This window comes from Amblyomma mixtum, chromosome 7, assembly GCF_055824585.1.
Source record: "Amblyomma mixtum isolate Tamu chromosome 7, ASM5582458v1, whole genome shotgun sequence".
NCBI lineage: Eukaryota > Metazoa > Arthropoda > Arachnida > Ixodida > Ixodidae > Amblyomma > Amblyomma mixtum.
Genome location: NC_143018.1, coordinates 3,631,980 through 3,659,223, shown reverse-complemented (window position 1 = coordinate 3,659,223; position 27,244 = coordinate 3,631,980). Strand labels below are relative to the sequence as shown.

General features: G+C 51.1%; 1 pseudogene; it reads left to right on the top strand.

Moving 5' to 3' along the window:
• Positions 1-420: 420 nt before the first annotated feature.
• On the top strand, positions 421-26,075 carry LOC149334820 (uncharacterized; annotated as a pseudogene).
• Positions 26,076-27,244: the final 1,169 nt, after the last annotated feature.

Here is a 27,244-nt window from a genome sequence, read left to right as displayed (position 1 = left end):
ATACAGCGGCTCAGCGTCAGGTCCGGACTGGTGTCCATACTGACACTGTTGCCGATCCGTGTACGCGTCTGAAACGTGTTGTGCACAGTGAGTTGGAGGTTCTGCAGGAGCAGCCAGAGCCTGCGACCTCGATGTGTCGTGGTTGTGTACCCCCAGTCAGTATGCTGACTGTTGAAGTCCCCACCGATAAGTAGGGGATGTTTCCCTGCTAGATGGTGTAGCTTTCGCAGAAGTGATTCTAGCGAGGCCATCGGCTGGGACGGTGGGTGGTATATGTTTGCTGTTGTCACCTGGTGTTCTCAGGTGGCGCTGAAGTGTCTCGCGCTGGCTGGCTAGCTGCTGTATTCTGCTGGTTAGCGACCTGTCGCCCTATTTTCCGTTAGATATTTTGATGTAGGCGCTGGGTAAAGATCCCCGTATATGTCTCATACTCCTCCGGATACCCTGGCCTCCAGTCCTTCGCTAGTGGACACTCCTGTGCACCGTCCTTGCCGGAGAAACCAAGGCCTACCTCCTGAACACGGGCCTTTGGAGTCTGCCAGAGCACCCACCCATCGACCTGTCATGCAAGCTGCACCCTACTACACCTTGCAGAATCCGCGACTGCCCAAGCCATTCCACGGCAGTCACCTCGAAGACGTAGAAGACTGGCTTCTCGAGTTTGAACGCGTGGCCTCATTCAACCAGTCGGACGACGTCGCCAAGCTTCGAAACGTCTTCATTAGTCTCGAGGATGGTGCACGTACTTGTTACGAAAAGCGAGAAGACGCCCTAACATCATGGCACGAGTTCCGCGTACGCCTGCTGGAGACCTACACCAGCACGGATCGTCGAGAACGGGCTGAACAGGCTTTGCAGTCTCGATTAAAATGCCGAATGAGACTGTAAGTATGTACGTGGAGGATATGACTCGGCTCTTCCGGCAGCTGACCCGGCCATGCCTGAAGATAAAAAGGTGCGCCAACTCATGCGCGGCGTTAAGGAGCAACTTTTCGCTGGCCTCGTGCGCAGTCCACCTGGGTCTGTGGCTGAGTTTCTCACGGAAGCGGTCACGATGAAGAAGATGCTCCAGCGGCGGTCTACCACCTAGGACCGGCCGGTACTCGCCGCTTCACTTACAGAGCCGCTTCCTGCCTTCGGGGCTAGCCCTGATCTTCTCCGCGACCTGATCCGCTCCGTTGTGCGCGAAGAGCTCCAGGCGCTTTTCGGTGCTCCCCTGCCGACGGCTGGCTCTCTCACTAGCCTCGTCCGCGAAGAGGTGCAAGCCTTGAGACCTTCGTTCCCGTCCGTTGACCCGCCGCCTTTACCCAAGGAGTGCCGTCGTCCAACGTATGCTGAAGCCTTGCAACGTCCTGCGCCCTCTTCGGTTCAGTTTCCTCCGTCCAATCAAGGCTCGCTGTTTTCCGCACACCCCAACACGTACTACATCGATAATCGACGATCGCCCCAGTGGAAGACCGACCTGTGGCGTGCTCCAGATCGGCGGCGTCTCTGCTTTCACTGCGGGGAACCCGGTCATCTGTATCGCCAGTGCCCGTATCGACAGTTTTAGCTGCAGGGGTTCCCTATCGACATGCCCCGTCCACCAAGAGGTCAACGACCCCGGGAGATCGAAGACTACGAAGCCCAGCAGCGCATGGCGACAATTCCCCAGCGGCAGTCTCGGTCTCCATCACCACACCGACCTTCGCACCAGCCCCAAAGCTCCCCCTGGATGGCGCAGAGACGGTCGCAGAGCCCCCGCCGGGAAAACTAAAGAGAGCGACCTCAGGGGGCGAGGCCGCTGGCAATCGATGCGAACAAGACCCCTCGACAACGCGAACAGCGACCGACCGCGATTTATAGGTAACAACTGCAGTACCTGAACTCGGAGATCGATTCTCGTTGGATATACCCGTGCTTCTCGATGGCTATAAGTATAGTGCTTTGGTGGACACTGGCGCTGATTTCTCGATTTTAAGCGGAAAGCTAACGGCGCTTCTTAAAAAAGTAATGACGCCATGGTCCGGCACGCAGATTCGCACGGCTGGCGGACATGTCGTAACTCCGCTTGGCCTATGCACAGCAAGAGTCCAAATTCGCAGCTCCACATTTGTTGTCAGCTGTCTAGTTCTACCTGACTGCAACCGTGATTGTATCCTTGGCGTTGATTTTCTCCGGGAGTATGGAGCTATTATTGACCTCCGAAAGCGCACTGTCACATTTTCTACCGAGAAAGCTGATGTTTACTCCTAGGACTGTCAACGCCGCGCCGCCCTTCGAATATCCGCCGAGAGCGTTTGGATTCCGCCACGTGCCAGTGTTTTTGTGAGTGTTCACTGCGATGGACTACGTGAAGGCACAGCGGTCGCAGAAGGCAACCTATCCCTTTAGCTCACCCACGGCATCTGCTCAGCGCGAAGTCTCATCCATCTCCGCGACCGCTGGTCTGAGCTCCTGGTGACTAACTTCTCTAACGAGCCCCGGAACCTTCTTCGTGGTACTGCCATCGCATTCCCCGACCCCTTAGCGGAGGTTTCTGAATGTTTCGCGTTCGAAGCTCTTAGACCTGTGCGCCCATCCCTTGAAATCAGCCCGGACCTTTCGGTGACTCAACAGCGAGAACTACGTGCCCTCCTACTCGAATACGCTACCTGTTTCGCTTCTTCGTCGAAAGTCCGGCAAACGGCTGTTCTGAAGCACCGCATCATTACGCCCGACGATGCCCGCCCTATCCATCAGCAGCCGTACCGTATCTCACCGAAGAAGCGCGAGGCGATCCAAACGCAGGTGAAGGAGATGCTTTCAGATGGAATAATTCAACCTTCCAGCAGCCCCTGGTCTTCACCTGCCGTGCTGGTGAAGAAAAAGGATGGGACACTCCGCTTCTGCGTGGATTATCGAAAACTGAACAACATCACTAAAAAAAGACGTCTACCCGCTGCCTCGTATCGACGACTCGCTCGACAGACTTCGTCGCGCCCAGTACTTCTCCTCCATTGATTTAAAGAGTGGGTACTGGCAGATAGAGGTCGACGAGCGGGACCGCGAAAAAACTGCGTTCGTAACAACCGACGGACTGTACGAATTTAAAGTTCTAACTTTTGGGCTATGTTCAGCGCCGGCAACTTTACAGCGGATGATGGATACCGTTCTCGCTGGACTAAAATGGCAAGCTTGTTTGGTTTCTCTCGATGATGCGGTCGTATTTTCCGCAACCTTTGCCGAACACCTTGAACGCCTGAGGGCAGTATTAGATGCCCTCCTATCGGCCGACTTAACGCAAAAGCCAGAGAAGTGCCACTTTGGGTACAAAGAGTTGAAGTTTTTCGGTCACCTCGTGAGTGCCGATGGCGTTAAGCCCGACCCCGAGAAAACTGCTGCCGTCGCCAACTTTCCTGTTCCTGCAACAAAGAAAAGTGTGCAACGTTTTTTGGGTCATTACCGCTGCTTCATCGCCGACTTTTCAAAGATTGCCGCACCCCTGTACCACCTCCCGCGCAATGATACACAGTTCGTGTGGGCTGCCGAGCAGCAGGAGGCTTTTGCCGAGCTGCGCAGACGACTTCTAACAACCCCTGTTCTTGCGCACTTTGATGAAGACGCTGAAACCGAAGTCCACACCGACGCGAGCACCGTCTGCCTTGGCGCCGTACTCGTCCAACACCAAGGTGGCGTGGAAAGGGTCATCGCGTATGCAAGCCGCACGCTTTCTCGCCCTGAAATAAACTATTCGACCACAGAAAAAGAATGCCTTGCGGTTGTGTGGGCAACCATGAAATTTCGTCCGTACCTCTGCGGCCGCCCGTTCAAAGTAGTTACCGACCACCATTCGTTGTGCTGGCTTGCCAATCTTGGCGACCCATCGGGGCGCCTAGCCCTATGGACCCTCCGCCTCCAAGAATTCGACTGCACCATTATGCACAAATCTGGCCAGAAGCACAAAGACGCTGATGCGCTCTCTCGCGCACCCGTCGGGTTAGCGGATGATAGCATAGAGGACGAGAGTGGTTTTATTGGAGGTTTCAGCGACTTAGACTTAATGACCCGACAGCGAGCTGACCCAGACCTGCGACCTATCATTGATTATCTGTAGGGCCGAGCTTCTGTCGTGCCCCGACAATTTTCTAGGAACCTGCCTGCCTTCTGTCTCCAGAACGGCATTTTGTTTAAGAAAAACTCCAGCACTGTTGACGGAGCGCACCTCCTCGTCGTTCCGGCAGATCTCCGCGCCGATATCCTTCTTGCTTGTCACGATGAGCCGACCTCCGGCCACTTGGGCTTTGCCCGCACACTTGCACGCGTGCGCCAGGCGTATTATTGGCCCGAACTTTCTCACGCCGTCGCGCATTACGTCAGAGGCTGCCGCGATTGCCAACGTCGTAAGGCGCCTCCTCTCAAGCCAGCGGGTTTGCTCGAACCTATTGAACCGCCTCGAACGCCGTTTGATCAAGTCGGCTTCGATCTTGTGGGCCCATTCCTTTTGTCATCGGCCGGTCATAAATGGCTCATAGTGGCGACCGACTATTTAACAAGGTATGCGGAAACTAAGGCGGTGCAGCGCGGTACGTCATCTGAGATCGCCCAGTTTTTTATGCAACAAATCGTGCTGCGTCATGGCGCACCGTCCCACGTAATCACTGATCGAGGTACGGCGTTTACGGCACAGCTCATGCGCGACGTGTTCGAGCTCAGTCACACGAACCATCGCAAAACCACTGCCTATCACCCACAGACGAACGGGCTCACAGAGAGACTCAACAGAACAATCGCCGACATGATCGCAATGTACATAGAGTCACAGCACAAAACCTGGGACGAGATTCTCCCGTACGTCACATACGCTTACAACACGGCCACCCAGGAGACGACCCGATTTACACCATTTGGTCTGGTCTACGGACGTGGCGTTCAGACGATGCTGGATGCAATGCTTCCATGCTGCACTGATGACCACCCACTCACGCCAGACGCCGAGCAGTTCGCTCAGCGCGCCGAGGAAGCCCGTCAACTTGCCCGTATTCACATTCAGCGGCAGCAGAGCACGGATGCGCGCCGCTACAACCTCCGTCATCGGCACGTCGAATACCATCTGGGTGACCAAGTTTGGGTGTGGACCCCGGTACGCCGCCCAGGCTTGTCTGAAAAACTGATGTGCCGTTACTTTGGACCGTACAGAGTTTTGCGCCGCGTCACAGAAGTGACCTACGAAGTTCTTCCTGACGGGACTGTGCAGCCTCAGCGTCGCCCACCCCGCTCTGAGGTTGTGCACGTTGTCCGCATCAAACCGTACTTCACGCGGTAATGGATAGTGCGCTCAGTGTTCCGCTAGATTTCGCGTGGGACACCTTCGCCCACCTCCCTTGTACATTTTTGTGTGCTTGTGCTGTTTTGTTTTTTCTCTTTCCACTGCCCGTACTGCAACCTCGCTTTTATGTTTTTCTTTTTTTGGCAGGGGGAGTAATGCCACCTGGTGTTCTCAGGTGGCGCTGAAGTGTCTTCGAAGACGTTGAAGTGTCTCGCGCTGGCTGGCTGGCTGCTGTATTCTGCTGGTTAGCGACCTGTCGCCCTATTTTCCGTTACACTATAAATATAGAAGGAAGTGAATGTGTGTGATGTATAAGTTCTGTGATCACGCAGGGCGTCTCAGACGTGATGTGATGAGTTTTGTAGGTGAGGCTGCGGTGGATGAGTGTGGACGCCCTGGGTGTGTTAGTGGTATCCGAGTGTGTAGATGTGTAGCAGGGGAGGGTTGCCTGGTGTGCAGTCTCCAGTAGGAGTAGTTTGTGGGGCGTGGGTGTGATGGTGGGAAGGAGAACTTGCAGAGGCGCGCGCTTTGCCCGGAAGCCGCGGCAGTTCCAAATTAAAATGGGAAGATAATTAGGGTTCCCCCCCCCGCCATATTGGATGGTGGAGGGAGTGAGGAGGGATTTCATCCGCACTAAACTTGAATATGCATTGAGCATTTGGAATCCCCATCAAGAGTATTAAGCACATATGTTAGAGGCCATTCAAAATCGAGCTGCTCGGTTTATAACATCAAATTAAGATTCCTGGTCGAGTGTTACTAATATTAAATCCTCCGTTGGTTTACCTTCCTTGGCATCCCGTCGTAAGATAGCAAGGCTCTGTCTATTTCATAAACTTTATTATAATTTTCCCCAACTGCGTGAGAGCCTAATTTTGCCCCCTTTAAGATCATCACGACGTTTGTTTAATTGCCGTAGTATTCAACGCATTCATGGTTCAACCAATTCGTTCAATTCCTCGTTCTTGCCAGCTGCCATAGCCGAGTGGAATGTCCTTCCAGACAGTGTTGTGAATGAAGTTAATTCCCTAAAATTTAGACAGATGTTAATTGATTTATTCCCCAAATGATTCCTGTTGAAGGCCCTTTTTCTTTTTCTTTTCTTTCTTTTCTTTCTTTTTTTGTGTTTACCTACTTACTCGCTTGTTTTTCTTTTTAAGTGTTCACAGCTGTATCTACATGTGTCTAAGTTTATGTTCCAACTTTGTTCTTTGTGACTTGATTACTGTTCGCCCCCACCCCCCCTTATGTAATGCCCCCTGGGGCCCTTAAGGGTAAATAAATGATGATGATGGTAGTAAGACGGTTGTCAATTGGTATGTGTTGTTCAGGAAAGGTGGTTTGTGCTTGCGTAGGTAGGGTGGGGGTAGTGGAGGGGGTTTGAAGTTGAGTGAAGCGATGGGTAAGATTATGTTCCAAGAGCTCCATCATCTTGGTAAACATAGCGTCCATGCGCTGCTCCAGTTTTTCGGTGAGGGTGGCGGCAAGGTGATTAAATCTGGCCTCGAGGCGGGCGTCTAGCTCTTTTAGTTTGTGGTCAAATTTGGCCTCGAGCGCTGCTAATTTAGCGTCTATTTCTGTGGGCACGGGCAGGGGTGTGGCTTCTGTGGTGCGTTGTTTCTTTGCAGGAGGGGTGCTCGAATTGTCTGTGGATGATGAAGTAGAGTTAATGACAGCGGGTGTGGGTTGAGGGGGCATAGAGGGGGCGGGGGTGCTTAGGAGGGAGGAAAGGCGGCTTACCTCGTCACTCAAGGCCTTTAGTTCCTGGTCTCTCGGATCTGCCTGGGAGGACTGGGGTGGTGGGGTATGACGGGTAGCCTTGCCAGAAACGCGGTCTGCCCAGGTGAGACCCGAGGAGTTGTTGCTGCCATTCCGTCTGGTTCTAGGAGATGACCGGGAAGGCGTCGAGCTGCGTCCGTTGCCTCCGATGTGTTGATCGCAGCGGGAAAGCCGCGATGAAGACGGGGGAAAGACAGCGTTCCTCGGGGGCGCTAGTTTACGACCCCGTGCCTTGCTGTTGCCAGTTCCGGTCAAATGAGGGCCTCCGCAGAGAATGCAGCTGGGGGTGCATGAGGGCACATCTCCTTTGGGATGGGGCTGCCCGCAGCGGGGGCACTTATGAGATCTTGGTCGTACGCACACATGCGGCCGGTGACATGGGACGCGGCAGTTCGTGCAGGCGTCTACATGCCCTCGGTAAGGTGTGCACCTGTGGAGGGCTCCTCCATAAAGAACAGCGCTTGGGACTGGTCCAGCGCGGAACGTGATTAAAATGGAACGCGTCGCGCCCATTCGGCGGTCGTCCACGCTGAGGGCGTTTGGGTAGCCGCTGATGAGGTCTTGCAGGAGCTCGGTCGGGGTCTCGTTCCAGTACGCATTGGAGATGACTCCGCGTACTGCTCCATCTGGCGGGGCTATGTAAGGTGCGACGGTGAACTCCTTGACTTGGTGTTTTATGGCGGTCACCCGAACCAGAGCGAGCGCGTCATCTTTAAGGGGCGTGCTTATGGTGCACGTGTTGTTGAGTGGATGTACCCTGAGTTGGGTAAGCGTTGGTTCATGGAGCTGGGACGCCGCTTGGAGGATGGCCTCCCGTAGTAGTCGGGGTGGAAGCAGGTCCAGCTGCAGGTCCAGTTACTTCATTGAAAAAGTAACTTCTGAAAAATAGGATTTTTAAGATAAAAATGTGGCATTTGCGACATGGTATTGGCAGCGTTGGTGGACACCAAAAAACCAGTTTTTAGAAAAACTAAAATGCAAATATCCTCGGCGCTGCCGCTCAGCAACTTTTGACTACATTGTGTCATAATGCATGCGCATTCGAAAAGCATGCCGGCAAAGCAACCCCTCCAGTCTACATAACTGCTAATAAATTTCTCGTTACGTCTGAAAAGTCATTCGAGTAGCTTCGGACAGAACCTCAGACCTATTGGTATGTCTTGCTTGGGGGTGGAGAAAGGTATCGCGCCTGAGCTGGAATCAAGTACAGCCAGTCGCTTCCAAACTCGAAAATTTGCGCGGTCATAGCCTAAACACAGACCTAGAGGATAGCGCATCCTCTGAAAGTGCACAGAAAGAAATTTGTGCTAACGCGTCAGAAAAAAGTATGTGGCGGGAAAAACGAAGCTGTAGCGGTGGGAGCCAAGCCGACAACACGTGCTGCATTTTTCAAACTTTTATGCAATCGAAGCAGTCTGCAGTGCTGCTGTGTATAATACTAGACGCACTCTCTTTTCTTCTGGTTCGATATTTATCTTCCCGTCGCTCACATAGCAAGACAGAGCATAAACAGCAGCCGTCTCGTACAAACCTTTCGCCTCGAAATCCATCTTTTCGTGCGCGCCCGGAACCATAAGCTAAACCATGCTCTTTTTGTTTTCTTTTGTAGAAATAATTGCTATCTTCTCAATTGCCTTGATAAGTCACTTGATAAGTACAAGTGTACTTGTCAAGTTCCTGAGGCAAGAAAATCCGGGAAGGTGTACCGGTTTTAGCATAGACATACAGGACCTGTATTATAAGTCACTTGCCGTAATTCTTAATTTAAACTTGAGTTTTTCTGCTGTGGCTCGAATGGAGTAGAATAGGCATGGTAGCGGAGCAAGAAATGCTGTGATCCTTGTGGCCTTTGCGTTTGGATTCAGCGAATTTAGTTAAGGCTATTTATAACTGTAAGTTCAAAGCGGAAACCTTTTGTTTCAAGGCTTTCATATATTTTGTTTATTTGCAGGAGTTTGTCAGTAGCCTAAACACGGACGAACCATTGAAAATACTAATTGGCATCGATGTCAAGAAAGCAACCATGATCTTGTCCGACAGCCCGCTCCCAGAGAAGCTAAGAGGGTAAGCAGAATATGTGTTTGTTTCTTCGTACGAAAACGGTTCTAGTTACTGCCTTTGGCGTTTGGTACGGCTGGCACACCTTTAGTTTAAAGATTTTTAAACAGATGACCACGATATCGTTTTCTGAAAAAGGGCAATTTTGTGCAGGGAAAGAATGCTAATGGCTGTTTCACCATTGCTTGTATGGTTCCGCAGAGAGTCACTTTACCGTGAATTTAAAATTTATGGTGACATTTGCTTGAGTCATGGTCTCATAAAAGCATGCGCAATAGTGCGCGTAGCGTGAATATTGTTTAGCGTTAAGTTCTTTATGAGGCATATCACGTGAAATACACATCACAGCCCTATTTACGTCACAGCAGCGGCCTTAAGAGACGCTAACATTGGCTGGCTGGCTTTTGTGTATTTTACGTAATACACGTCATAAAGAACTTAGCGCGTTCGATGCAAAAGGGTCCCGAATATGTTATTATTGAATATTAATGAGCAAAAATTTTTCACTAATCTCATCTCTGCTTCATTTCGTTTCTTCGCAGCGTCGGCACAGTTGTCCTAACACGGGAGGAGTTCGGAACTTGCCCACTAAAAGGCTTATGGTTGGACCAAGTGTATTTGGTGAGTGAGACAATGACCGCCTGTACTCTCTCGCACTTTTTATGCCAGCGAACAGCCAACTTCCTAACTTGCGGTAAGCAATAAATATGAAAGCCAGTAGAGCAAATAGGGTCGGTGAATATCCAATAAACAGGCTTAAATGCCTGTTCATAAGCCTTCAGCTATGAAGGTCAAAGCTCTTACTGATATTTGGTCCACATATGTTGCGTCGTCTACAAAGTGCAAAATACATGTTGTTACCATTGCCGCGACACACCAATCATTTTGCAGATTGCAAGCAACCGCGTAAATTTTCTTTTAAGAATTTCATACAGGTCGTGCATCCTTCCCTGACAACGGGCGCCAGTCACAAAAGACCACTTTTTGTTAATTCTACAAAATGCGTCAGAGACTGCATTCGAGGCACGTCATTTCACGACAGTAGTTTTATTTTATACAGATACTGCGATCTTGTGCAGATCATAGCAGGGTGGGACGATACAAAATACAAGCATATAAACACTCAAATTCAGAGCATTTACAGGCACTTTTCAAATAGCAGTAAAGAATTACGATTAACAGTCTCGCTATTAAGTTTGTTCCACTCAGTAATTGACCTGGGAAAAAAAGAATATTTAAAGCAATTATTTCGCGCGTTCAAAAGAGTTACTGTTAGTACATGCCCTTGTCTCGTGCTATAACCTGAGGAGTAAGAAAAATAATTAGAAGTATCAACTTTGTAATGGCCTTTTATAAGCTGGAAGAAAAACTTTAATCAACAAACACGATTGCGCTCAACGCAATCCGCGAGTTCATTGAGACGCAAGAAATAGTTATGATCTTTAATTTCGTCTGCAAAGCCGTATAACGGTCTTGCAAAAGCAATGCGACGCGCTTCTGCTAAGTTCCTGCATCAGATACTATTAAATGAAACGGGCATTCTGAGCTGTGTGTCTTCACTAAAAAGAAATCTAGACCGCCTTTCTTGTTTTTAGCGATACTCTGTACAAGCGTTCCAGTTCCAAGCCGCTTTCACCAAACACTACACATTAAGGGTTTACTGTAAAATATTCCTGTTGTGTCCCCTTATCGCTTTTGTGTGTGTGCGCCCCCTCCTAACGACCACTCGCATTCCCCTCCTAACGACAGTTCGCATCCTCCTCCTAACGACCACTCAATCCTCCTCCTAACGACCACTCAATCCTCCTCCTAACGACACTTGCCCCTCGTCGCACGCTGTCACCAGATGCCCCCCCACGGTGCGCCCCCGCACCCTCCTCCTGTTCTGGGAAGCCACTCCCTCCCGTGGACGCTTCTCAGCTCCCTCCTTTCTTCGGGCGGCCAGTTCGGCTGCTGCCTCGGTCGACGCTGGTCGCACCCTCTTCAGCTTTAAATAAACGAAGTCTAAAAGTACCGTGTGCGTCTTCGCTGCATTCAACACAGCGACCGGACACGACAGTGGCGACGAGAAAGTGGATTCGACCCGCGCTACGCAACGCTATTGACAAGCCATGGCTACGCGAGGGTTTCCCAATCAGATACCAGAATTCAACGGCTCATCGTGGTCATCGTGGGTTGGACGCCTTCAGTTCTACTTTGAAGCTAACAACATCACAGACCCAGCCTTGAAGAGGGCCAACCTGCTGACGCTGTGCGGGGAGCAGACCTACGATACTGTCTGCGCCCTTATTCAGCCAAGCACACCAGCGGCAGTGTCTTACGACGACATCGTAAAAGCGCTGCAAAAGCACTACGACCCGAGGCCATCAGAGGTCTACAGCCGGGCTCGCTTCCAACGACGAGATCAACTGGAAGGAGAAACTGTGAGCGCCTACGTAGCCGCGCTCAAGAAGCTCGCTGCCGACTGCAATTTTGGAACGCTGTCGACAACAGCTACCGGGCAGGAGGGAGACGCAGCTTCTTCTGCTAACACCACCATGCTTCCCTTGGACGTGATGTTACGCGACAGATTTGTGTGCGGACTGAGTGACGAGTCACTGCAGCAGCGCCTGTTCGCTGAGAAGGACCTCACATTCAGCAAAGCTTACGACATCGCCGTTCGAGCGGAGAGCGCCGGTCACCAGCAGAGAGGGATTCGCCGGAACACCGAGCCGGTACACCAGACAAGCAACCAGGTGCGCAAGCCTTCTGTTGTTGTAAAATCGGTCAAAAAGGCACAACGCTGCTGGCGGTGTGACGACCAACACAACCCCCAGGGATGTCGATTCCAGTCAGCCACGTGTAATTTTTGCCACAAGCGAGGGCATATCGAAAGAGCATGCATTACGAAACGGAGACTTGCCAAGATAAAGTCACCTTCCCAGCCTAATCACAGCGTCAACGCCTCAGAGAATACGCCGCTATCTGATCTCCATGGAACAACATCAGCAACACCATCTGTGTTGTACGACCTGAACACCATGAATCTCGGCACGCGACCGAAGATTTTTACAGAAGTAAGCGTACATCACCAGCTGATTAAGTTCGAGGTGGACTCCGGCGCAGCCTGTACTCTGATCAGTGAGGACACGTTCCGAACTTCATGGCCATCTGACGCACCAGCCCTGCAACAAGACGACACGCACCTGCGAACGTGGTCAGGACAGAATCTGCCACTATTGGGCTCTGCCAACGTGCAGGTTAATTACAACGGCCAGACCCATACGCTACCTCTGCTTGTTGTGAAGGGCACTGGATCAAGCCTTCTAGGGAGAAATTGGTTTTCTCCACTAGGCGTGATGATATGCGGCATACACCAGACGCCGAGCCAGAACATGGTTGGTAAACATCAAAACGCCGATGCGCTAAGCCGTCTGCCACTAGACGCAACTGTTGACGAACCATTTCCACCAGGAGACGTTCTGATGTTCGAAGCACTGCCAGAACCTCCGCTTACAGCAGGCACAGTTGCAGCATCTACGCAGAAGTGCGCAGCTCTCCGGCTAGTTTACACAGCTGTTCAACAAGGCAACGTGCATAAACTCAAAGGGGACAACTTCGACGCTTACCGCAGGCGAGCTACAGAGTTGAGCACCCATCGCGGCTGCATCATATTTGGGTCCCGAGTTGTGATGCCGAGAGAACTACGCGCACAAGCTATGTCTCTCATCCACGCCGGACATCGGGGCATCGTTGCAATGAAAAAGTGTGCCAGAAGCTACATGTGGTGGCCTGGCATTGACAACGACATCGAAACAGTGGTGCGAGAATACAACCCTTGCCAGAGCAGCCGGAGCGCCCCGCCGAAAGCTCCTGTCCCAGAATGGGAAAAGCCAGACACACCATGGCACACACTGCACATTGATTTTGCAGGACCAATTGAGGGCTGCACTTTCCTTGTGGTCGTAGACGCCTACACAAAGTGGCTTGAGATAAGGCAAATGGGACAGACGACTTCGGCAGCAGTCATTGACAACCTCCGATCACTATTTGCAACGTTCGGCCTGCCGCGCAAGGTAGTGTCGGACAACGGAACACCGTTTGTGTCTGCGGAGATCCTCAAGTTTTATCGCGACAACGGGATCTCATCAGTTACAGCGGCCCCCTACCACCCAGCGACAAACGGACAAGCCGAGCGCTACGTAGCCGAGCTAAAACGCGCCCTTGAAAGAGATCAGACAGGCTCGCTGCAGCGCCGCCTTGCGCGCTTTCTCTTCAAGCAGCACACGACGGTTCAGAGCACAACAGGCGAGACCCCCTCGAAAATGATGTTCGAGCGTGAAATGCGAACCCAGCTCACAGCCATCCTCCCCGAGCCAAAGGCAGAGACGTTCCGGGAAGAAAAAGCAATTCCGCGCTGCGGCACGCTTAATGAGGGGCAGCGCGTCCTCGCCCGACAGTTTCTGAAAAAGCCACGCTGGGAGGAAGCTACAATTGTCAGACGCATAGGCCTGCGCTCTTGGCTCGTCAACATACATGGCACAGTAGCACGCCGACATCTCAACCAGCTGCGTAGATTTACGACGCCGTCTGAGAGCTGTCCGCCAGCGGAGAGAACACGTGCACCATCTTCCCACATAGCCTGGCCCCTCTTCCCGGAAGAAGAGACTTCGCCCAGGACAGACCTAGGAGACACAGCGAACAACAGCCAGCCTACAAGTGTTTCTCCCCCGAGCGCACAAAGCCAGCGCGCCTCCACGCGTGAGCGCCGACCCCCTGCACGATACCAGGCAACTTTCTAAGGGGGAAGGAAGTGTTGTGTCCCCTTATCGCTTTTGTGTGTGTGCGCCCCCTCCTAACGACCACTCGCATTCCCCTCCTAACGACAGTTCGCATCCTCCTCCTAACGACCACTCAATCCTCCTCCTAACGACCACTCAATCCTCCTCCTAACGACACTTGCCCCTCGTCGCACGCTGTCACCAGATGCCCCCCCACGGTGCGCCCCCGCACCCTCCTCCTGTTCTGGGAAGCCACTCCCTCCCGTGGACGCTTCTCAGCTCCCTCCTTTCTTCGGGCGGCCAGTTCGGCTGCTGCCTCGGTCGACGCTGGTCGCACCCTCTTCAGCTTTAAATAAACGAAGTCTAAAAGTACCGTGTGCGTCTTCGCTGCATTCAACACAGCGACCGGACACGACAATTCCTCAGAGGTAAATTGGCACAAAAGTACCCAAAAGTAATTTGGCAATATTTTGCATAGTAGCACCAAATATCCATACAGAACAAGGGGCAAGCACAAACACATCTCGAATTCATTAGAGAACGGGTGGGTCTTCCTACGGCGGCGCTGGACACAGAACCCAGCACCTCCCGAATGAAAGGCGGTCTACCACAAAGCCACCGCTTTGGTTAAAGGGCCACAAATGTGCTTCTTGCTTCATGAGGCAGATCTGTACCCAACGACTGAGGGAATCGAACTCAGCATCTCCTGAATTCGAGACGGATGCTCTAACACAAGATCATCAATTCGGTTTACAAGTTGGCGCCCTGCCTACAGGGCTATTTCCCATACCGAGCTGGGTTCACTGTCCGCGGGTTGAGGTCCCGTAATGGCCGAACACCATGGCGGGAACACTCACATACCTATTAAACTGGTACGTACCCGGCGACACTGAAGTGCCTCCCACCTCCTTGGCAAATGCCCAGCCGCGAGGCGGAATGTGATTCGGGGGTCCCGACACCCCCGCGTAGGAGGCAGAGCCATGGGCCTCCCATTCAGGTAAAGCCTCTAAGCGGCCGAGCATCTGGCGGGAGGACATCTGTACCCATTTATGCCGGTGGGTTCCCGCCAGTCCGGATGCTCAAAGCCTTGCGGGTCTCTTGAGGTATAGGCTTCAGAAGGTTCCGAGCGTTGCAACCTCACACGAAGGGCCAGGCGCCTGGTCGGGCAGTTCGGTTTGGTTTGGTTTATTGGGGTTTAGCGTCCCAAAGCGACTCAGCTATGAGGGACGCCGTAGTGAAGGGCTCCAGAAATTTCGACCACCTGGGGTTCTTTAACGTGCACTCCGATCGTACCTAATTTACTAGTAGGTACCCGGCCATGCCATGGCCCGCGCCTCCAAAGACCTCGGTGGCGCTCAATGCTTTTGGCATCTATGGTCGTGATGGGGTGCCCAGAAGCTTCATTGGCGACGGTGCCCAGCCACTATGGGCCTCCTTTCCAGACACCACCCCCCTGTGGCTGAGCACACAGCCATGAGTGCTCAAACTTCTTCTCGCAAACATGCACTCGCAAGCCGGAAAAACCGGACTTTCGCAAGACCGCAGTGATGCTCGGAAGTTTTCTCTTCGAACGAAGGATCGCTTAACGTAATGTCGAATCTGCACGTCTGTTTAGAAACGCTGGTTACAGCGTACGAGCTTGTACTCTTCCCTTCACAGTGAATCACGAACCATCTTTGCAATTGCCACCAAATTACCGCACAATCAACTGCCGCACACGCACTACAAGTTTGTAGAGCGGCAACAGTGCTCCCGTAACATAACTCATAACGAGTTTCAATAGTCAAGACGGAGCAATCTTCAGTCTTAAGCTCATCATGATCTCAGTAGACGTGGCACTATGGCAAAGTCGACGCTAAAAAAGTCACTGGTCGTGTGAGTGCCCCACCTTGGGCAATTTTCATTTTTCTCATTGGTGCCGGCATACTAAGGACAAAAGCGTGAATATTGGCGGAGCCGGAAGTAGTTTCTATGTCGAAGGATTGGCATCGTATAAGGCAGTGAATGAGCATGATGTCGGCACCGGCCTTTATGTCTGCCTACTGGGCAGAAATGACACAGCAAAAAACAAGGGGGCAGATGGCCAAAAGAGATGACAAAGGAGCTGGTTTCAGTGCGTGTCCTGCTGTGCAACGGATGGGATCGAAGGCTACGAGAAAGCAGACGATATTGCCAGTCCACTAGATGGTCCTCAACCGGAACGTCGTCAGTGCGTATTGGAAGAGGCTCAGAAAGGTATGCACCGGTGCCCCATCCGCAGCAACGGACCGCAAGCACAGCCATGGCAGCGACCGTTACCCGAGCAGATCTTTCGCCAGTAGCGTTTACGCCACCGACTTTCGCATTTGAGCTCTTTGTTTGTAACTTCACAATTTATTGAAAATGCTTGTTAACATTCTTTTCAACTAATAGCAGCTTTCTCTGCCCGGGCAGAGCGTTCACTAAGGTTGTAGCCTGTAGAGGGTTTTAACGTCACCAGCACAGCCCGGCCGCGGTGGCTCAGTGGTTACGGCGCTCGGCTGCTGGCCTGTAGGACGCGGGTTCGATCCCGGCTGAGGCGGCCCAATTTCGATAGAGGCGAAATTCTAGAGGCCCATGTACTGTGATGTTAGAGCACGGTAAAGAACCCCAGGTGGTCGAAATTTCCAGAGCCCTTCACTACGGCGTCCCTCATAGCCTGAGTCGCTTCGGGGCATTAAACCCCAATAAACTAAACTAAACGTCCTCAGCACAACCCAATTTGAAGATCTAAGGACTAGAATGTTCTAGTTCCTTCCATTGCATATATATCGAATAATACTAATCCACCACTAAATTTCTTTGGAGGAGAAATTGGCCCGTGTACTGTGCTATGTCAGTGCCCGTTAAAGAACCCCAGGTGGTCGAAATTTCCGGAGCCCTCCACTACGGCGTCTCTCATAGCCTTAGTCGCTTTGGGACGTTAAACCCCATAAACCATAACCCAAACCAACTAATCCACATTATCCCACCACTAAACCCCGCTAATTCACATTAATCTATCTTTAATCACAACTAATCGGGACTAACCTGACAACCAATTAATTGATTTTATGAATGGGGCTACTCCCAACAACCGGAGGGCTGGGTCCACATTCAAATGCTATCGCATATTCTTCATTTCAATGAGAAGGCGCCACGTTATATATTTGGTGATCTTGTGTGCATTAACTCTGCGTGGTTATGCAAACGCTGGATTCCTCACTTACTCCTCCTGACCTGACTTCTCGAACAGGCGACACCATGACGCCCTGAGACCAGTAGTTTTCATCATCATACCGCCAGGACGTCGCGTATGGGAAATTTTCTTTAAGCAGAAATGGCATCAGCGCTCCGCAACAGTTGTTGCCACATGAGTGAAGAGTAGTGACCCAACAAAACGAGCGCACAAAACATTGTTTAGGCATCTTGGTTGCAGTACTCCGTATGTACATATGACAAAAGACGAGCCGCCGCGGCGGCTCATTGGCAATGACACTCGGCTCCTGACCCGAAACACGCGGGTTCGATACCGGCCGCGGCGGTCGCATTCCGATGGAGGCGAAATTCTATAGGCCCGTGTATTGTGGTGGTTTTTAAAATTTTCGGATCCCTTCACTACGGCGTCCCTCATAGCCTTTGTCACTTTAAAACATTAAACCTTCAGGAACCACAAACCAAACCCGAGAAAACAGCGCACAGCACGTACGCGTAACCTAAGGGTCGACGGATTACTCCACAACATTTTTCTTTGCCGTCACAAGCTTGCCAAACAGCGATAGCTGCGCATTGCAGTGAACCTCTCCCCAAAAGGCCCTTCGAGTCATAAAGGAGCGCGAATCTATAGAGTAAATACTGGAAGAAATGGTGGAAGCCCAAGGCATCACATTCCGTATTTGTGAGACGGCGACACCTTGCAGTCATACGCTTATTTTACGACACGAGTCTAGATGAGCAGCTCTCGATAACTAGATCACCCCCTTTAGGCCAACGTAACGGAGTATTGTCTTACCTGAAATCTGGGACCAAAGATGCGCTAGACACTGTCACGCCAAGCACTTCTCATCGTGCAAAAATCTGTCGCAGCACGAACGAAACGGGGACAAGAGAGAACACGCGACAGGACGAGTGCGGCACTTCCAACTGATAGTTTATTGAAAAACTGAAGCTTATGTGCAGTCCTACTGATCATCTTGTGGAAATCAGTTTTCCAAAAACGCTATTTCATTATCACGCAAAACTAAAGATATTCCGCTGATAATTGACTGCCTGCAAATCTAATATAGTATGCCTCCCCATCTCTTTCGACTTGGTCTTTCCCGCGCCCAAGAAATTTGGTTTTCCGAAATACGGGTTTGCATTTGCAGTCACGAGTATTTTCAGTCGAGTATGTATGGCAAGATGCCCACTCTTCCCTCCCTTCACCACATTGTAGTGCTCCCTAGATCTTTCATTCAACGTCCCGTTTGCCCGATGTATACTCTAATACAGGTAAGGGGAATGCGATAAACTACGTTAGTTGTGCACTGCGTGAAACAAAGCTGGTGCTTCATTGCACATACCTGCTTTTTCTTTTTTTACCATCATTGGACATATTTTTGAAAGCTTGCTGGCAGCTGTGAAAAGCACATCTACATTGTATCTTCTTGCTATCTTCAAGTTGTGCGATACCTTATGAACGTATGGTATCACTTAAGTGGGCTTCCTGTGATCTTGATCGACCTGTTTTTTGCTACTCTTCTTTTGCAGCAAATTTTCCGCAACTGAATTTATAGTATCTGCCGGGAACCGTGACATGCGCAGTCGCTCTATCTGCAGATTAACGCTTTCTTGCATTTGATGCGGACATGATTTTTTTAGAGCTGCGTTGAGGCAATTCATTGCAATACCTCTCTTGATAAACTTCGAGTGAGCACTGCTATACGGGAGGAGTGCTTTCTTCGATCTGGAATTGAACATCCAGCAGATATGGTCTTCCAAAAAAGAAAGAACTTAGGTCGAGAAACTGTATGCTGTTATTGCATGGGAGATCAAAAGTAAAATTGAAGCCTTTTGAAGCATCTTTGAGAGGTGGAAGAATATCAGTGACTGCTTCGTCAATAGTTAAATCTTTCGGCTTGTCGATTATCACCAAAAAGTCATCTACATATCTAAAAATGCGCAGGTGACGAATTGAGCTTCGCAAACCTTTGTCAACGGTGGAAAGAAAAATGCCAGTAAGAACAGGCGCAACAGAAGAGCCGATGTAGATTCCAGCTTTTTGTGAGTAGAAATGGTCGTTAAAGCTAATGGCGGTTGACTGAAGATAAAATTCTAAATGGGCTGAAAAGCCCTTATAGAAAAACCCCTTTGAAGAGAAAGCGATTCAAGCCATTGAGAAGAACTTTAAGAAGACATAGTTGAAGCGATCGCAGAAGAGCAAAGCTATAGGATGTTACGGAACCTATACCTAGATTCAGTCGCGAACAAAATCAAGAAGTGTGAGAATTGCACCCTTAAAGCATTCTTCTTGTACAAGACGCACAAGCTGAATTATCCATTCAGAGTCAGTCTCAGTAAAGGGGAGCTGGCAGTCTGCAATAGCAAATTACCTCCAAATGCAACTGAAGACCCTGAAGACCCAAGACCCTTTCCTTTCAAAACAGGAATTTGCATCGGCTCTTGTGTTGCGCCTGTTCTTACTCGCATTTTTCTTTCCACCGTTGACAAAGTTTTGAGAAGCTCACTTCCTCACGTGCGCATTTTTAGATATGTAGATGACTTTTTGGTGATAATGGACAAGCGGAAAGATTGAACTATTGACGAAGCAGTCACTGATATTCTTCCATCTCTGAAAGATGCTTCAAAAGGTCTGAATTTTACTTCCCTTCCTTCACCAAATGGTAGTGCTCCCTAGATCATTCATTAAAACAACGTCCCGTTTGCCGTATAGCAGTGCTCACTCGAAGTTAATCAAGAGAGGTATTTCAATGAATTGCCTCAACGCAGCTTTGGAAAAATCATGTCCGCATCAAATGCAAGAAAGCGTTAATCTTCAAATAAAGCGACTGCGCATGTCAGGGTTCCAGGCAGATACTATAAAATCAGTTGCGGAAAACTTGCTAGAACTTAAAGATAGCAAGAAGATACAATGTAGATGTGCTTTTCACAGCTCCCAGCAAGCTTTCAAAAATATGTCCAGTGATGGTAAATAGCAAGCTTTCAAAAATATGTCCAGTGATGGTAAATAAGAAAAAGCAGGGATGCACAATCAAGCACCAACTTTGTTTCACGCAGTGCACAACTAACGTAGTTTATAGCATTCCCCTTACCTGTAATTGAGTATACATCAGGCAAACAGGACTTTGTTTTAATGAAAGAGCTACGGAGCACTACCATTTTGGTCAAGGAAGGGAAGAGTGGGCATCTTGCCATACATTGTCGTGACTGCAAATGCAAACCCATATTTCGGAAAGCCAAATTTCTTGAAGGCAGGAAAGACCAATTCTAAAGATGGGTTGGTTGGTTTATGGGGTTTAACGTCCCAAAGCGGCTAAGGCTACGAGAGACGCCGTAGTGGAGGGCTCCGGAAATTTCGACCACCTGGGGTACTGTGCGACGTGCACTGACGTCGCACAGTACACGGGCCTCTAGAATTTCTCCCCCAAAGTAATTCAACCGCCGCGGCCGGAATCGAACCCGCGTCTTTCGGGTCACACAGCCGAGCACCATAACCACATAGCCACCGCGGCGGCACCAATTCGAAAGAGATGGTGGAGGCATACCATATTAGATTAGCAGGCAGTCAATGTATCAGCGCACCATATGATAATGAAATAGCATTTTTGGAAAACTGATTGATGATCAGTAGGACTGTACATAAGCTTTTTCAATAAACTATCAGTTGGAAGTGCAGCGCTAGTCCTGTCGTGTTTGTTCTCTCGTCCCCGTTTCGTTCGTGCTGGGACAGATTTTTGTATTATGTATCAACACCAGCTGACTGAGATAAAGAACTCATCAGCCTGCACGACCCATACGATTTTAAAATTCATTTGGACTGAGCTCTGTCCAGTACATTAGGACTAATGAACCCGGTGGATGGCAGATCGCAAGTGGCGATGTAGTCGTCGCCACGACCATACAAGAGGCTGGTGGTCCTTGACCACATTGTCAGAAAGAACGGAGTTAACCACGACACAGAGTACATAGCCATTATTACTCAAATACACCGCCTTACTCCGCTCAACGCCGCCCACGCCACCGAGCACATTCCTGCCGCATTGAACACCTTGAGTGACGCTGGGAGCACCGGATCGACTGCCGCGGCTCAGCCGGCAGCGTTCGTCGTCGGCGCAGCGTCCACTGCTAGCAAACTCCACGCTCTAAGGGACACCAAGAGGTTCGGGGCCGTAGCCGCGTCGCAGCCGGCTGCGTTCGTCGTCGCCGCTGGAGCCGCTGCACCTACTCCAGCCAGATGTCCCACTGACATCAAGACCTGCAGCCCGGCACCCGCGTCGCAGATTGAGACTCCGGCTGAGGACTCAGACAAACCTTATGATGTCCTCGAAAATCGGCTGGAGCACCACTGATGCCAACCGTAAGCCTGCCTCCACAACCCGACCCTGCGCCGAGCTCATCACAGTTGCCATTCAGCTTCCCCCTGGGACCCTCACGCCCAAGCTACCTCTTTACGACGTACTCACCGCAGTCACCTCCGCTGCACAACTTTCCTCCAAGACCAGTGCCGCCATCACCCTTCAGGCCAAGCCAGCCCAAAGCCTTGTGTTTTTAAATACTCATTCTCCTCTCACCGCCCACCTCCTACTTTCTATCACGCATCTTCAGCTTCATGGTAAGCCTATCAGCATTAAAGAACATATGCTCCTAATCCTCCCATCTCATGCCTCGGCGTTATGCATAATGTCGGGGGCCACTTCACTCCTGATGACGTCATGCATGATATCGAGTCATTCAAAACGATATTCTTGCTGCTCGCATCATCGGCACCACTCAATCGGTGCTCATAACTTTTGCTGAAATCCCCCACTTTGTGTATTTTAAACGCGTTGCCTTCCGGTGCCGCCCTCATAAGCCTAAGCCTTCCACCTGCACCCGTTGTCTCGCTATTGGACACCGCGCCCACCAATGCCACCGGCACAGCGTTCCGGCCAAGTGCCGTCGCTGTGCTGCTTCTCTACCCGCCGACCCTTCCGCTCATGTATGTGCCCAGCCCTGGTGCGTTCATTGCCAGGTAAACACCCACCCCACCCTCGACCCCACTTGCCTCTTCCTCCTCGCGGTGTAAGGCGCGAACTTGTGGCGTCGTCTTTTGCACCCACACATCCCATTTGTGTTCGTCCTGCAACCAGAAGTCTATGTTTCATACGAAACTTCCCGGAGTAGGTAGATTATAGAGCATAAGTAATATTGGACCTTTCTTCGTTATGACAATATATAGAATGCTTTGTCTACGTAGCTTGTTTCCGGCTGAAGCACGAGAAATGCCTGTTTGGTCTATAAGATTTCTTATTTGTGTTATAAGATTTCTCCAGATGGCATTAACCCAAGTCTTGAACGGAAGCTTGCAGAACAGAGATATCGCCGTGATCGTAGATTCCCTTGAGGACACCGGGAGCAACTCAGTTTGTTTTGCGGCATGGTACTGAGTACCGTCGCCACTGGCTTGGAAACCCCAAGAATAAGCAGCATCTGCTCATGCTACACTTCTCTGCGTGCAAGGCGCAGGAACACTTGTGGTGGCCCAAGATGGACAACAGCGTCCGGGCATACGTTGCCAGCTGCCAGGTTTGCCAGCAGCGCAAACGTCTGCCAGGATGCCCCCCTGGGCTTCTCATGCTCATTCCCATTCCACAAACAATTTTTCACACTGTAAGGATTGACCACATTGGCCAATTTTTAACAACAGCTGCAGACAACCAGTACATATTACTGGCAGTGGATTATATTTCTAAATTTGTAGAGGTTGTGTAGGGACGTCGTAAAATTTTTGCAAGAACGGATCGACTGGAGACACAGCCTACCCCGAAAACTATCTCAGATCGATCTACCACCTTCCCGAGCAGCGAGCTTTGCGCCTATTTGTTCCGGGTGGAGGTTGAGAATCATTCTGCATCGGCTTACCATCAGCACGCAGGTAGCCTCACGAAGCGGAATAACTGAACAGTGCAGTCCCGATTGGCTCCGTAATACAAAAGTAAAAATCAAGGTGAAGCGGACTCGGACCAGCACCTCAGACCGCCAGCCTACACTGCTAACACTTCCCTACAAAGCTCAACCGGCACCACGCCTTATGAGGTTGTGTTCGGCCAAGAGCCTCAACTAACAGCAGCGTACAAAGTGGAGTTCAATCAACATTGGAACCAGTGTGGCACGACAGGATGCCTGCCAGAAGATCAGGTCAGCAGCCAAGAAGAGAGCGTCCAGTGCACACGCGGCACTTAGATTTCTCCAGGCGGCATGCACCCACTTCCTGAACCAATAACAGCCGTCACAAACTATCCCATACCCGGCAATACAAAACAGCTGCCGACTTTTTTGGCATGACTTCATATTTCCACAAATTTGTTGCCAACTTTGCTTCCACAGTAGCTGGCCACGAAAATTCGAATTTGTGCACATTCGTTCCTCGAAAACTGCACGGACAAGACAGAATTGTGACTCGGATCGGAACCGATACCCGATCGAGAGTAAATCAGAGTCCTAGGCCTTTTCATCCACTAGCGGAAGCTGGCGACGACCACGCTCTACAAGCTAAAAGAAGATGCGAGACCAGTTGGACCGAATGGTCCGCAGAGTCTCGAACAAGAAAGGAGGACTGTGAAGCAAAGATGCACTGTGGCTGGCCAATGCTTTGGTAAAGAACAGAATCCTCGACCTGCTATCTTCACCTCAAGAAACACATGGTCGAGATGATCACGCACAAAATGGCGAAGAAGGCCCTCGACCTCCCGATAAACACGTCGAACCTGGGACTCCAGGGTCTGCGTATGACGAACTCATTCGAGGAACTGAAAGAAGCACACCTCATAAGTCAATACACTCGATTATCGCAGACGCCGTCGGGACGCCGCCTGTTGAGAGATTAAGACTCACGCCGGAGTGGCGCTATGTCCAAGACCACCCCCTACTAATAGGTCCAGGGACCATAACGAGGGCAGGCGCAAGGAGAGGCTTTAGCTCACCACTACCGAGGTAAACGCCGGGTATACGAGGTCTGTTAGAAAAGTATCCGACTTTATTTTTTTTGCGAACACCTGAGGGATATGAAACAAGCGCGCTTGCATCAGCTGACCTTCCACCTTCGTGCGCATGCACGAACTTTTTCCCGCCTGCCGATAGCGTCAGTCGCTGGAACGCAGCGTTTGAGTGAGGCAGTACGGAGTGCTCTCGTCGGTTTTTTATTGCAAGAAAGATGGCCGAGTGACAGGAGCAGCGCTACTGTATGAAATTTTGCCAGAAACTGGGCGACAGCCAAGTGGAAATCATTCGTAATATTCAGACGGCTTTCGGTGACGGTGTTATCCGCAGCACACAGATTAAGCAGTGGTGCAACTGGTTTAAAGACTGCCGCACATCGGTGGAGAGAGATCCACGCTGCGGTCGGCCATCAACATGCCGAAACGACCAGGTCATTGCTGAAGTGAACGCTGCGGTGATGCGGGACCGTCGTGTGACTATCCGAGAAATTACGGAAGAGGTGGACATCAGCAATTTTTCTGCACATTCCATTATCACAGAAGATTTGGCCATGGAGAGAGTTGCGGCAAAATTCGTGCCGAAGCTGCTCACGGTGGAGCAAAAGCAGCTTTGTGTTGAAGTCTCACAGGACATGCAGGATTCCACAAACAGTGACCCCGACTTCATCGACACCATAATTACTGGTTACGAGTCTTGGGTGTACGGGTACGACCCAGAAACCAAATCCCAGTCGTCACAGTGGAAGCATTCCACGTCACCAAGACCAAAGAAGGCCCGCCAAGTGCGCAGCAATCTCAAAGTGATGCTGACCGCTTTCTTTGACTCCCTCTGTGTGGCACACCACGAGTACGCACCCAACATAGTCAAACTATGACCACAGAGTACTACAGGGATGTCCTCCGTCGCCTACGTGGTGCTGTGCGGCGCAAGAGACCGGACTTGAGTTCAAGAGGAAATTGGCGCATCTATCACGACAACGTTCCACAATCCACGCACATGATTCAGACTTTTCTGGCGAAAAACCAGACTCCTGTAGCTCAGCAGACTCCTTGCTCTCCTCATGTGGCCCCCTGCGACTTCAGGCTGTTTTCCAATATCAAGTGGACATTGAAAGGAGCGCGATATCAGACAAGAGAGGACACTATGGCTGCAACTACAGCTGAGCTAAACGCCATTCCGAAAGGGGCCTTTTCGGAATACTTCCAAAAATGGCAGCACCGCTAGGACAAGTGCGTGTAGTTTCAAGGATACTACTTTGAAGGTCTACTTTGCAGGTTATTAGGTTTTTAACGCTCCAGTTATGTCAGTTTTTTTTCTTTGGCCAAACGTCGGATACTTTTCTAACAGACCTCGTACTACGTGGAGGCGTAGGCCCGCACCAAGGTGGGTGGTACATGGCGTCGGTGATCCACTAGTCACAAACGGTAAACGGACTTACCTTCAAAGCCTGAAACTCAACCCAAGCGGAGGAGGTCGCCATCGCGTTAGTGGCAACGTACTCCGATTCCAAGACAACATACTCCGATTCCACGTTAATCAAAACCAACTCGCGGGGGGCCTGTCGGAACGTTGAGCAGGGCTGTGTTCTGTACCTGGCCTACCGGCTACTGCAGACAGCTCGTACGTAGGTAGTCCATCCCAACTCTTCATAGCCTGGGTTCCGGCCCACCCGGGGCTAGGAGGAAACGAGGCAGCAGACATAGCCTGGGCAACCTCATCCCCCTCCTCCTTAGAAGAAGAATCTGAGGCCGTTCCGGCCTACACTGAAAGTTTAGGCTTCATCAAGATGGAAATTTTACCTCCACCAGTTTTAAACATTAACCAGAACAGAGGAACGGCTGATCCTCCACCTAGTCACGAACAGCATGATGTGCCTGGCCTTGCTAAAGCACTTTGACCCTGCCTTCGCCGGGGACTGCCCGAAGTGTGGGGAGAGGATCTCTGACCTCTACCACATGGTGTGGGCGTGCCCATCCAACCCTTCCTTTACCCCCTAGCAAAAAACCACCCGCGAAGACTTGGAGCCGACCCTGCTAGCCTGCTCTGACCTGAAAGCCCAAAAGGCGATGGTCAAACGAGGGCAAGGACACTTAGCCTGACCCCAGAGCAGCCGCCATATAACTCCCTCTTTTTAGAGGAAATAAGCGTTTTAGAGCGCAGCCCTTTGGCGCCCATTGCAGCGTTTCGCGGCTTCCCCATTGTCCCTCGTAATCAGCTCCGCAGCTGGGGCAGCGCGCTGCGGCACCTGCGCACGCTCCTGGCGCCATTTCTCCCGCACGCCCAAGCCGAAACGCCGCCGTTCGCCACTGCGTGCACCCTCCAACCGCCCCGCTCTCTTCCTCCATGGCGGCGACCGCGCGACAGCGCGCGGTTTTTTCCGGTTGCCAAAGCGCCAGCTCGGCATCAGCGGATCATGGTGCGTGCATCATAAGGCGAAATGCAACGCCACGTTGATTTCACTCGCTAAAAGAGACAGCGGCATCCGTGAGTCGCTGCTACCTCTTCGCCTAGCAGTGTAGAACAGGCACTGGTGCAGCAAGTCGAGAATATATCCACCTATTAAGCATGAAATGCTTTTAGCCCCCGTTGCAGGCAGTGTGGTGACGTCACGCCGAGACCGAGACCCACTCATCCGGGCATTGAAATCCACTCATCCGGGCATTGAAATCCACTCATCCGGGCATTGAAATCCAGTCATCCGGGCACTGAATTCCAGTCATCCGGGCACTGAAATCCACTCATCCGGGCACTGAAATCCACTCATCCGGGCTCTGAAACGAGAACATCCGGGCACCGTACGAGACTTAACGAGAATTAACGAGACTCTGTAAGCCCTCCTACGCGACCGGCATGCAAGCGCCAGTTGGTCTCCAAACGAGACAAAAAATAACTGCTGCCAGTGCCTTCTCAATGTTTATCAAGATATCAGTGGAGCTGTGGGTTTGATAATGCACGGAATTATAATTTCCGATTTCTAATAACGCGTGCAAAAAGCACATAAATGCCACGTTACACTTCGTTGACATACGTGATCTCTTAGGGGCTTCGCGCATCGAAGCAAAGCCGCGCAGGCGCACAGGGGCCCGGGGGTGGTGGTGGTGGTGAAAACATTTATTCAGAACAGGAGGTGTTTGGATCGGCCCGTAAGGGACCGATCCTCACAAAC